This window comes from Chrysemys picta, chromosome 1 (genome assembly GCF_011386835.1).
Source record: "Chrysemys picta bellii isolate R12L10 chromosome 1, ASM1138683v2, whole genome shotgun sequence".
Taxonomy (NCBI): Eukaryota; Metazoa; Chordata; order Testudines; family Emydidae; genus Chrysemys; species Chrysemys picta.
The window spans coordinates 140,738,524-140,749,369 of record NC_088791.1 but is presented as its reverse complement, the minus strand read 5'-3'; the positions used below and the strand labels follow the sequence as shown (position 1 = coordinate 140,749,369).

Sequence of the window (10,846 nt, the reverse complement as noted above, 5' to 3'; positions counted from 1 at the left end):
TCTATGACTCTATGATCTGGGCCAAAGTGCCTTAGTTCCCCATGTGTTAGAATAGTATTTTTCCTGTCCAGTTAATTAATATTGACATTTACTCACAATGTACACATAAGTCATCTTTGGGCACGGCTGGTCAGAGGAACCAAAATGGTTCCCACTAATGCAGCTGCACCAAGGGGCAGGAAATAACCTTTCATTGCATAAGAGTTTCTACTTGAAAATCTTAATACAAAAGTTGAAAGTAAGCAAAAAAAGAGGTGTTTATGAGTCATTTCTTAATACAGAAAAGATAGTCACAGCCATTTTATCGTGCATCAATTATTATAATCTGTTTAGCTAAACATCGTCTATCCTTGGACACCAGGAGCTACAGGAGGTTACAATACAAACCTATCCCTAATACAGCCAGAGGTCAATTGACACAGGATTGCCGAATGCTATGGTTTCTATGCAATGCTCTTATGATTATTTACATTAAAATATCACAAAGTACAAGAAAATGCATCATTCTACAAGGGACGGTGTCTAATGTTCTGGGTTATTCTAGGGAGCCAGCGAGGTTGCGTTTTTCTTGCAGATCCATCTGTGCGAAATCAGGCATTTCTCAGGGTGTAACTTCTCCTTGTTGAAAGCAGAACAGTTTTTGCCATCTCCAGTTCCATTTACCATCACCCTAAAGAGAAAACAAAAGCTGCTCACTGAGAGGTTAGCTCAGAATTTGGTAATGAATGAAAAGACAGGAACAGAGTTTGGGAGGAGGGATCCAGGGTTTTTTACTTTTGTGTGTGTGTTTTTTTTCTTATGCGGCTAGACTGGCATATGCAGGCTCATTGCAATCCATTTGATTGGACAGATGGGATTTGCACAAGGATTCACAGAGAGCAGACACTGGTAGGAGGAATTCAGAGGTCCTCATTTCCATGAACTTTATCAGCAAGAGGAGGAAAACCCTTCCACAAAGGAGAAATGGTGAGTCTTAATAGTGAGGAGGTGGGGAGGAGTTTTCAGCTACATGAATCCAAATGTTTGGTCTGCATGACAGACCAGAGAGTCAACCCAAGTGGTCCCACTCTCCAATAACCTCTGGTTCATACATGTTGGAAGTTTGCAGGTGGGTTTGAGGCATAACCTGGAGTCCAAGTGCGATCTAATACTAACAGCAGGCAGCATCAGGGTCACTTTCAAGTACTTACAGGCCTCACTTGATGGACACTAATTGAGGCTGGTGGGACTGTGGTGACCCTGGCCACATAATACATTGGTCAAATATGAACACAGAAAATCCCCAGGCACTCAGCACATTCTTTGGTTTGTGCCATTGCCAGACGTGGTTGAAAAATTTTTCAAGTTACAAATTATTTTTGTACGTTTTTAAACCATTTGAATAACTGTGCCCCTGCAGTGCCCTCTGCACTTCGATATGTATCAGTGCACCTTATTCTCCCAGCTTGGGTATCCTCACCTTGCCCACAGCCACCTGATTTCCAAAGAAGAGAATAAAGGGATCATCAACTTCACTTTGATGCCAAGTAAGGTCCTGTCTAGGGAAGAGGCTGCTTTGTGCAGTTGTAACTACACCAGTGTAGCTGCACTAGTACAAACCTCAGAGATGAAATCCTGGTTCCACTGAAGTCAATGGGAGTTTTGCATTCCTGTTGATGTCACAGGGATGAAGATTTCTCCCCACGTGGCAGCCCCAAGGTAAACTCCACAAATACAAATCACTTTTCTTTTTCCTCTGGTGCCACATGATTACACTAGAGCTGTGTCTAGACTGAAGTGTTTGGTCCTGTACTTTTGTTCCTATAATTTCTAATCAACAATTAATTAGCGTGATGGTACATGCTGATGTAGACACTCCATAAACACTTGTTCCTAGAGTTCAGTGTAGGGTGACCCAAGACCAGCAGGAACAAATGTTTGTACAGTGTCTACACTAACATGTATAGTTGTGTAACTTGAATTGAGTTAATTGGCAATCAGTTAACTTAAGTTACAATGTGGCCATAACCTTAGTACAAACAAGCCCTAGAGGTTTTTCATGGGGCTGCTATACAGACCTAGCAAAACTTCTACAAAACAGCCCCAAAACGATTGTGTAGATAGGGCCTAAGCAGCAATGGAATGCAGTGATTTGAAATTGAGGATCAGGCCTTCATGCAGCATCACCAGCACCACTGCTTTCTAAAGACTGTGACTATATGTGGAACAGGTCATACTGGAGACTTTGAAATCTAAGCTGGAACTAAATATGTGCCTTCAATCACAGTACTAGCTCTGTGCTTTGGGAATTACTTAGCTGGGAGCTATGGGGTCAGAGCTGTATCTGCATTTATATTAATGTAACTTAACATTTATAGAAAGAAAAATCCACCCACAAGCTCAGCCTGTGCCCTTCTAACTGGGAGACACCAAGCCACATCCATCTTCCCTCTTTCTCTTGAAAGATTAATCCAATCCAGAAATATTTCTTTTCTGTTCTGGTTGCTATAAATTCCTGTGGATTAAACAGAAATACATTACACACTGATGGGGCATTTCAGCTCTGCCTCATTCTTCATGCAATCACATACCTATTTTGACCTGAGACCGAAATACATGTGAAAGACAAGGACTCAGCCAGACCTGTAACTGGTTTGGTTGGAACAGCCTTAGGGCACATGGCAATCCTTATAGCTGCTTTTTCCAAAAGTCTTGCATTTGGGAGAACATAAGAGTTGCTTAAAACAGCCAGACCCCAAGTGAACTGCCAGACATGAAAATCAGGCATTTTTTACCTTGCAGAGGGAATCTACCCTCTACATTTCCAAAGGGAGACTGGGCAGGTCCTCAACAGCATGAAACTCACACTCAACAGCAAAGCAAAGCCTTTCCTGCATTAGCAGACTGTGAAAAAGCTGTGATCGCGCCCCCAACCTCCTCCCAGATCACAACTTATTCTGCTTTCTACATTTGCACCTGAAGCACCTCCCCATCTGCCTCACGCAGACCCAGGGAAGCTCACTGAATTGGTAGAGCAGCTTTTCAGTAATCGATCAGAGGACTGATGGCAGCCAGAGGGAAGAAAGGCCAGGCCCTGCTCCCTCTTGGCGTCTTCCCAAGTAGGGCTCTTGTTTGTGGGGAAATAAAGGCCCATTCACAGACAGTTTCCCAGGGAGAGCCTGCTTGGTCAGAGGTTCTGATAAAACCTAGGGTATATTTGTATTTTTCAGTCAAGTGTCTGAATGACATGGAGGGTTTGCTGATTGCTGGGTACTGTGTGGGATGTTCCCAGACTTACCATCTCAGCCTCATCTTCAACAACAAGCAGCTGGGATTTCCTGCCTGAACAATTTCGCATACTGGCATCCCAGGTCCCCGATTGCTCTGAGAAGTAGTAACATCTCCCCCTGTGCAGCATCCACCCTGGGGGGCAGAGCAGACACTCGCTTCTTCCTGGGGGTAGGGGGGTAAAGAAGATCATTACCCAGCATCACAAATGGTTTAATTACTCCCATCACATATTGCGGGGAAGCAAATAGCTTCCCAGTTCATATCAGTACATTTTGGAAAATTAAATATTCTTGGTGCAATGTCACAGCTGTCAGTTGTCTTGCATTTTACAGTGTGTCTTACATTCCACTAATTATCATTGAATGGGTTCAATGCTCATTTAGGGAACCATTGCTTAGAGCAAAGTGATGTCGTGCATGCTCCCCCGTCTAACTGTGAAACTGGTGCTTTTGTTTCCTGTGTGCCTCAAGTTTGCCTTTCTAGGAGCCTGAAGGCAGTAGCTGCCATTTTGTTCTCAGTTGTTGAGATGCAGCCTGTGATGGTTCTTGCTTGTTCAGTTGTTTTCCCTTAACCTGAAATACTGATATATAGATACTCGGTCATAAGCCGGTTCATTTATAAGCCGACTCCCCCAAGATGGATAAGTAAAAATGGAAATTTTTTATGACCCATTCATAAGCTGGCCCTATAATTCAGGGGTTGGCAAACTTTGGCTCCTGGGCCATCAGGATAAGCCGCTGGCAGGCCGAGATGGTTTGTTTACCTCGAGCATCCACAGGCACAGAGGTAAACCTAAGTAAACAAAGTGTCCCGGCCCGCCAGCTGCTTACCTTGATGGGCCAGGACAGCAATTGGTGGGGAAATTTTGGGGGGGAGAAGCTGGGGGTCAGGGGAGTAACCCCTGTGACCACCCCCACGTGACCCCACCCCTAGCCTGGGACCCCTACACTCTCCCCATCCCATCCCTTCTCACCTTAGCTTGGGCGGGCCAGGGTAGGATGTCTCTGGCCTGGCCAGAACTGCTAAGCAGCGTGGCCGCAGTGTGCTCCAGCAAGCAGGGCTGGGTGGTGCGGCCGCAGCATACCGGCCCTGGAGCTGCAGCTGCTTCTGAGACTGGGGGGAGAGCAGCGTGGCCAGAAGTGGAGAGACTCTGGCCCCACCTCTTCCCTTCTGGCTCTGCTGACTGTGCTGCCTCTCCTTGCTCCCTGTGTTGGGGGGAGGGGCTGTGTCCCACCTCTCCCCCTCTCTATACCCGTTCATACGCTGACCCCCTTCTCCGATGCTTCCCTTTTTTACTAAGAAAATGTAACTTATGAACAAGTATATATGGTAAATCAGTGACCTAAATATTGTGTGTGTGTGTGTGTGTGTGTGTGTGTGTAAGACAGGATTCTTCTTTTTCTTTGTATCTTAGTAGCTCCTAATGGCTTGAGAAAGGGCCCCCTCTGAGTTGTAACATGGTCCCTGCCATGAAAATCCTACAATCTAATGTGATGAGTAGAGGATGGGGAACAACAACAAGCTCAGAGCAAGTGACATAGCAGAGAAGAAGTCTCCTCATTGAAAAAAGAAGAATAGAAAAGGTAAAGTTGCCACTTATGCAAATGCGATCAGTTTCCAGTTAAATAAAGGAAAGGGAGAATTTGGATAATCTATTCTGAGAGTAGAACAGGCTTCTTATGCCACTACTACTGAAGAGTGATACAAGAAAAAAAATAGTTTTCCTACCTCTGGTGGGGAAATGACACTAAAAACATGTTTTCCACAGAAACTGGGTGCGTAGTAATGAATCTGGTGAAGACCAGGGTGAGGCTGTTGTGTTGTGTCAGGCTGCTGGGTTCAGAGCGCTGAACCAGGGCTGCACAGTGCGCACACACTCAGGAGCTGCATGTGTGTTTGCTGGCTGTTGGTGTCTGGCCTGTGAGCCACAGCAGCAGAGCATTAAAGGCACCCAGGGTGACATGGCAAGAAGTGACACAACCTCTCACTGGTCTGAATAATTGCAACCCAAATGTCACACCCTCCCTGGGTATTGAAAGACACAGAAAATGTACTTCCTTCTAACACAGCCCTTGTCTAGGCAAAGGGGGAACCTAGACTTTAACTTGACCAGTTCAACACGTGTTAAGGGAACCCGGCCTTGTCTAGCCTAGACCTCCAGAGTGTGTTGGTTACAAGTGTTAGCTTGAACATGGTACCAGCATACTTTAGATCCTAGTCTACAGAAGGTCACAGTGAACAAGTAACTTTATTAGAATAAGGGAAACAGTATTATCCCTAAAACTACACTCATTCTCTTTCTCCTTCACCATAGGAGCTTCTGTTTAGAACCTTCTCTAGCTCCCTCCTGCTTGGCTTCCTGCTACAGATTTAAGCAAAATATTTGCATTATAAAAATATTTAATAACAAGTAATTATCACCAAATTATAGATCTAGGGCAATAAGGCTACATGTCATTTGGTAAAGGGCCCAGGCTGCCAAAGTCCTTCCCTCTCCTTGTAAAAAATCCTTGGCCTCTGGGGGTTCTTGAAAACACCAGGAAGCTGTAAGGCAGTGGTTTTCATTTGAGGACCCTTTGGAAATTTCTAATGGAGGTGAGGATCCCTTTGGAAAACTGGTGTATGTGTATATATGTATATATAATATAGCTGAATTCTGTTCAGTCAGTTTTCAATCTGTCTTTCGCAGACTCCTTAAACATAGTCTGCAGACCCCCAGGTATCCATGGACCACAGGTTGAGAATCACTGCTCTAAGGTATCTAATGTCATTTTTAAAAGCAGCCCTGCACATTCCAGTTCTACTCCAAGCACAGGGTATGTATCAATAATTATAATTACTAACTAGGAATTGTAAATATTGGTTCAAATATATCTTCAGGGCCAGATTTTGATACTCTTATTCAACCTGAGTAGTACCTTCCTCTGTGAGCCGTTCCATTGATTTCAACAAGGACTGCTCATACAGTAAAGAAGCCAGATTCTGGCCCGTAACATTTTCAGGTTGTTATAGAAGAGGGAAGTTAACAAACAGCAGAAGGGAAGACACTGCACAGTTAGAGAGGGGCTGTAACTCCTCACCCTCTCTATCTTCACACAGATTGTCCATTAATCCATTGATTGTCATCGAGCATGTCCCTGTGCATGGAGATTCCCCTGAAGATGTAGTGTTTTCATTGCAGGTTGTCCTGAGCATGGACGGGCTCTTACAATTTCCCTTCCAGACTTGAATGCAAAGGAAGACAACATGGTTAATAGGAGCATCAATAATATGCAGTCTTGGTATCTGAGAGTCAGAAAACACAGTTCTATTACAGAGAACATAGTCAGTGAGGACATCAGCTTGCAAAGGGACTAAAAATAGGTTTGTGCCTTTTTTGTTGGGTTATAATATATCAAGAAGGCCTGGTATTTTTTTCTCTTTGTTGTTTTTTGTTTAAATTTGATTTGTTTTCCCTGCTTGTTTCCTCCATAAGAAATTCAGGTCTAGCCTACTTTGGTGGAGAATAGGTACGGTTATGACACTACAAGTGGTACAGCTATAAATCTGATTAATTGAAAAGAGAGATCAGTTTCATTCAGACTGTCTAGAATTCTGTTTTTTTTTTCCTTTTGTTAGCCTAAGCAACTGAGAGCAAGTCTCTTTCCTTTTGTTAGAGATTCAACATCCCAAGCCTTAAATTAAAGGATGAGATAGCTACCTTCCTACATAGCGGAGTCAGCTCAGAAATCCTCCAGCAAAACCAAGGAATTTAACTTAATATTCCTGATATTTCTAAGGCAACAAGCAGTAAAAATAACACATTCAGGACTCTTTATACCTCATTCAGCGAGAAAAAGCAGCATACTACCACTCTTTTTCCTTTTGCCTGTCAATTGTTAACACCTGGTTAGTGGGGATGTAGATGTAAGCTGAAAGTAGCACTTGCTCCTGGGCCAAAAAGTACACTAATTATGCTATCAGAGTATTCACAATAGTGAAGGCTAGTGTTATCTATGAACAGGGAATTTGGGGTATTGTGGGGAGTGAGGTTAAAAAAAACAAAGTGGAAACAGACAGACCTTCTAAGCTTCATGTTCACAGGGGCTTAGCCTTTAATCACATGCTAAAGAAAGTGATGGGTACTTCCCCATGTGGGATCATGAACTGTGGGTGGCAGAGAGTCTGGCTTGGTTCTCTTCCCCCTCCTCCCTTCCTGTCATTCCTTTGGGTGCAGTGGGAATCAGACACTGAGGTAATGTGCTGGGTCAGTGTAGGTGGGGGGTTGTGGGGGGAAGCCCAGCAATAGCCAGTCTGTCAGCTCCCAGATGTTCCCAATTGCAGTGAGCAGCAGCTGCTCCTGTTTCGTGGCCGGGGACCCACCTCCTTAGAATGTTCAGGGATTTGGGCAAACTTGCCTAAAGATAGAAATTGAGAGGTGGGAATTGGTGATTTTTAACACTTTACAACCCAACTAAATCTGAAAGGAATCTCATTGGAGAAGAAAACACTCTTCTGCTGCCTGAGGCGAATCTCCATTTTAATATCAAAGGCCAGCTACAAACAATAGAGGAGTGAGAGCTTCCCAAAGAAAAGTGCCTAAGGCCTTGGCTACACTTGCAGCTGTACAGCGCTGTGAGGTAAACCTGTCTTCGTACAGCTGAGTAGGGAAAGTGCTGCAGTCTGTCCACACGGACAGCTGCCAGTGCAGTGGTGTGGCCACACTTGCAACATTTGCAGCTGTGTTGGGAGCGGTGCATTATAGGCAGCTATCCCAGCATTCATGTGGCTGCAAAGTGCTTTTCAAAACGGGGGGTGGGGGTGGATTGTGACAGGGAGTGTGGGGGGAGAGAGTGCTTTTTGGAGTGTGTCAGCTCTCTATTTTTGCAAATTTCAAACTCCCGGCCCCCTGCTCATTCATTTACTCACTCAAAGCAAGCTGCAAACTGTTTGCTTTTCTCTGTGGTACGAGCTTTGAAACGGTCACAACAATGGAGAGGATTGGCCGCTTGACAAGGTGATTAGTACAGCGCTGCAAGCATTTACACTCACACTCGTGAGTCGTACCCACTCCGCTGCAGCTGTTATTCCTCTCGGAGATGTGGAGTACCTGCAGCAGTGTACCCTGGGAGATACAGCGCTGTAAGTGCCCTGCCAGTGTGGACGGGGAGTGAGTTACAGCGCTGGGGGAGGCTTTACAGCGCTGTAACTTGCAAGTGTAGCCAAGGCCTAAGAACCTTTTATAATGGAAGGAGTTTGGCAACCTAAATATAAGGGTTGCTACCACCTCTCCAAAGTCCAAAAGTTCAGCTACTTCGATTCTACAGTGACCACCAACCTATCACCAAATGAAGAACTAAATGTTTGCATTGGAACGGCAGCCACCATCTTTAGCAGACTAACTAAAAGAACATGGAACAACTCAAAGCTTATCAAGACCAAAATGCTGGTGCACCAAGCTTGCATCCTCAGCACTCTCGTGTATGGTGGGGAAACATGGACAACTTATGCTCATCAGGAGACAAGATTAAACAGTTTCCACCTACGCTGTTATGCCACATACTCCAAACAACACCAAATGGCAAGATAAAGTCACCAACTCAGAGGTTCTTTAAAGGGCAAATTTACCAAGTGTAACAGCCCTGCTCAAGCAAAGACGACTGTGCTGGCTGGGCCATCTGAGTAGGTTGGAAGACAGACGCATACCCAAGGACATGCTATATGGGCAGTTATCAAAGGGAACAAGAACAACAGGACGTCCCAAGTTTCTTTATAAAGACACATGCAAGCGAGGTATGAAGGAATTAATCCTGACCGATGGGAAATCATCACAAGTGATTGTAACAAGTGGCACCATCGTCTCCATCAGGGCATCAAAGTCCATGACAGGAGCTGGCTCCTACAGCTTGAAGAGAAAAGAGCCCATAGGAAGCAAGCCACTCCCAACCAAGATACATACATTTGCAATAATTGCCAAAGATCATCTAAATCTCAGATAGAACTATTCAGTCACATGAGACATTGCAAACCATCTACATCATAGGCTGCAGTTTCCACCGTCTCTTACAGACGAAAGGATGCCAACCAACCAGCTCTCCCTATAATAAGTGTGTTACTCAGTTAATGTCACCCACCTTGCAGAGTTAAGGCAATTGCAGCTCCCTGCAGCAGTACTTTAGTCCCCAGCATTAGAGCAATAATGAACCAGCCTGTACGCTGGGAGCAGAGACCTGTAAGTAAGAAAAGAAATATGTAGCTGTCGGAAGGAAGATGCTGTTGAAGCTTTTCTCCTATTCCGTTTTATTCCCCGAGAAGAAGCCTTTCCCACTGCTGAACAAATAGCAATTTGCTGTTCACCCAAAGTAGGTGGAAAATGTCATCGGCTGGGGGCGGGGGTGGTTAATCAGTAGGGTGAAGGGTCCCTGGTTGAAGATTCCAACCTGCTCTGCTGAAAAGTAATTTCTGGCCCTTGCTGCCCTGTCCATGTTGCCGTCTGTCCATTGAGGAATATGGCAAAGTGAGGCCTCTATTCTGGGTGCTTAATACTGACTCTGCAGTGTGATATATAAGGGTTGGAGTGTGCTGGTAGAAGAGGTGATTTTAAAGGAGATAAATTGAGCTCCTTTCTGCCCATCTCTAGTGAGTGCCAAATGCTGATAGCACAGTGCAGTGCTGTGGTGTAGGAGATGATACTGAACTATGGTTTGGGCCACCCTAAAAAGCAGAAACTGAACTGTGGTCCTACTTTGAAAAGGGACTGTGTAAAAATGGACCTTCTAACTCCACAGATCCCTCCTCGGTGCATATTCAGATTTAGAGCTGCTGACTCTAGCAACTAGATTTACTGCTTCTTTCTTCTGTGCAACCTGCAGAGCCAGCACAGCTCAGAGAGGAGCTGGAGTCTCTTCCTTCCTGCACATCATTAACAGAACTGTTTACCAAGTTCCAGTTTGTCATACTTGTGCAAAACTACTGAAGAAAATATGTACATATTTCTGGGATGCCCCTCCAAGAAATGAAACAGTGGTTGTAGGAGTCTTGTGTGACAGATATGACAGACACAGGAATACCTTGACACTATTGCATTCAATTTTATGAAAGCTATCTGTACATGCTATATATACCGTTGTGGGCTAGGGATTGTGTTCTACTCCATGAGGGAGGGTTCCCACATCTCCAGAAACTAAAAGCAGTGGTAGGTAATTACTTCTGGGACAGATTAACAGCTCCAGAGAAATACCACCCTGGGGAGAATTGCATAAACTGGTTCAGACTGGGTCCCAGTGACCATGGGAGACAAAGAAAGGGCTTTTGCTATGCAAGGCTGAGTTTAAACTGATTGAGCTGGCATCACTTTTGTTCCATCAAACTGACACAAACTTTTAACCAAGAGGGAGACGCTGCTGAAAGGTTCAAAGGACTTTGACCTACCAGATCCTCCGTGTGGAAGAGGGGTAACAGCTGGTACATGTAGTATGTGTTTAATCACTTAATTGTTCTATGATATGTTTTCTCTGTAATGCTTTCCCCCTAACATCCCAGATACCTGGGATTCAGTGTCATAGCTCTTTGAGAGAAAGCAAAGCACAGGTGCTGG

At 44.7% G+C, this 10,846-nt stretch overlaps 1 long non-coding RNA gene across 1 annotated transcript; it reads right to left on the bottom strand.

Annotated features, from left to right (window-relative positions):
- Positions 1-262: 262 nt before the first annotated feature.
- On the bottom strand, positions 263-6,619 carry LOC112060352 (uncharacterized). Its single transcript, XR_010601679.1, has 4 exons — positions 6,351-6,619; positions 3,278-3,432; positions 2,376-2,494; positions 263-670 (listed from the first exon to the last, which is right to left on the bottom strand). It is a non-coding gene; the product is annotated as an uncharacterized LOC112060352 (long non-coding RNA).
- Positions 6,620-10,846: the final 4,227 nt, after the last annotated feature.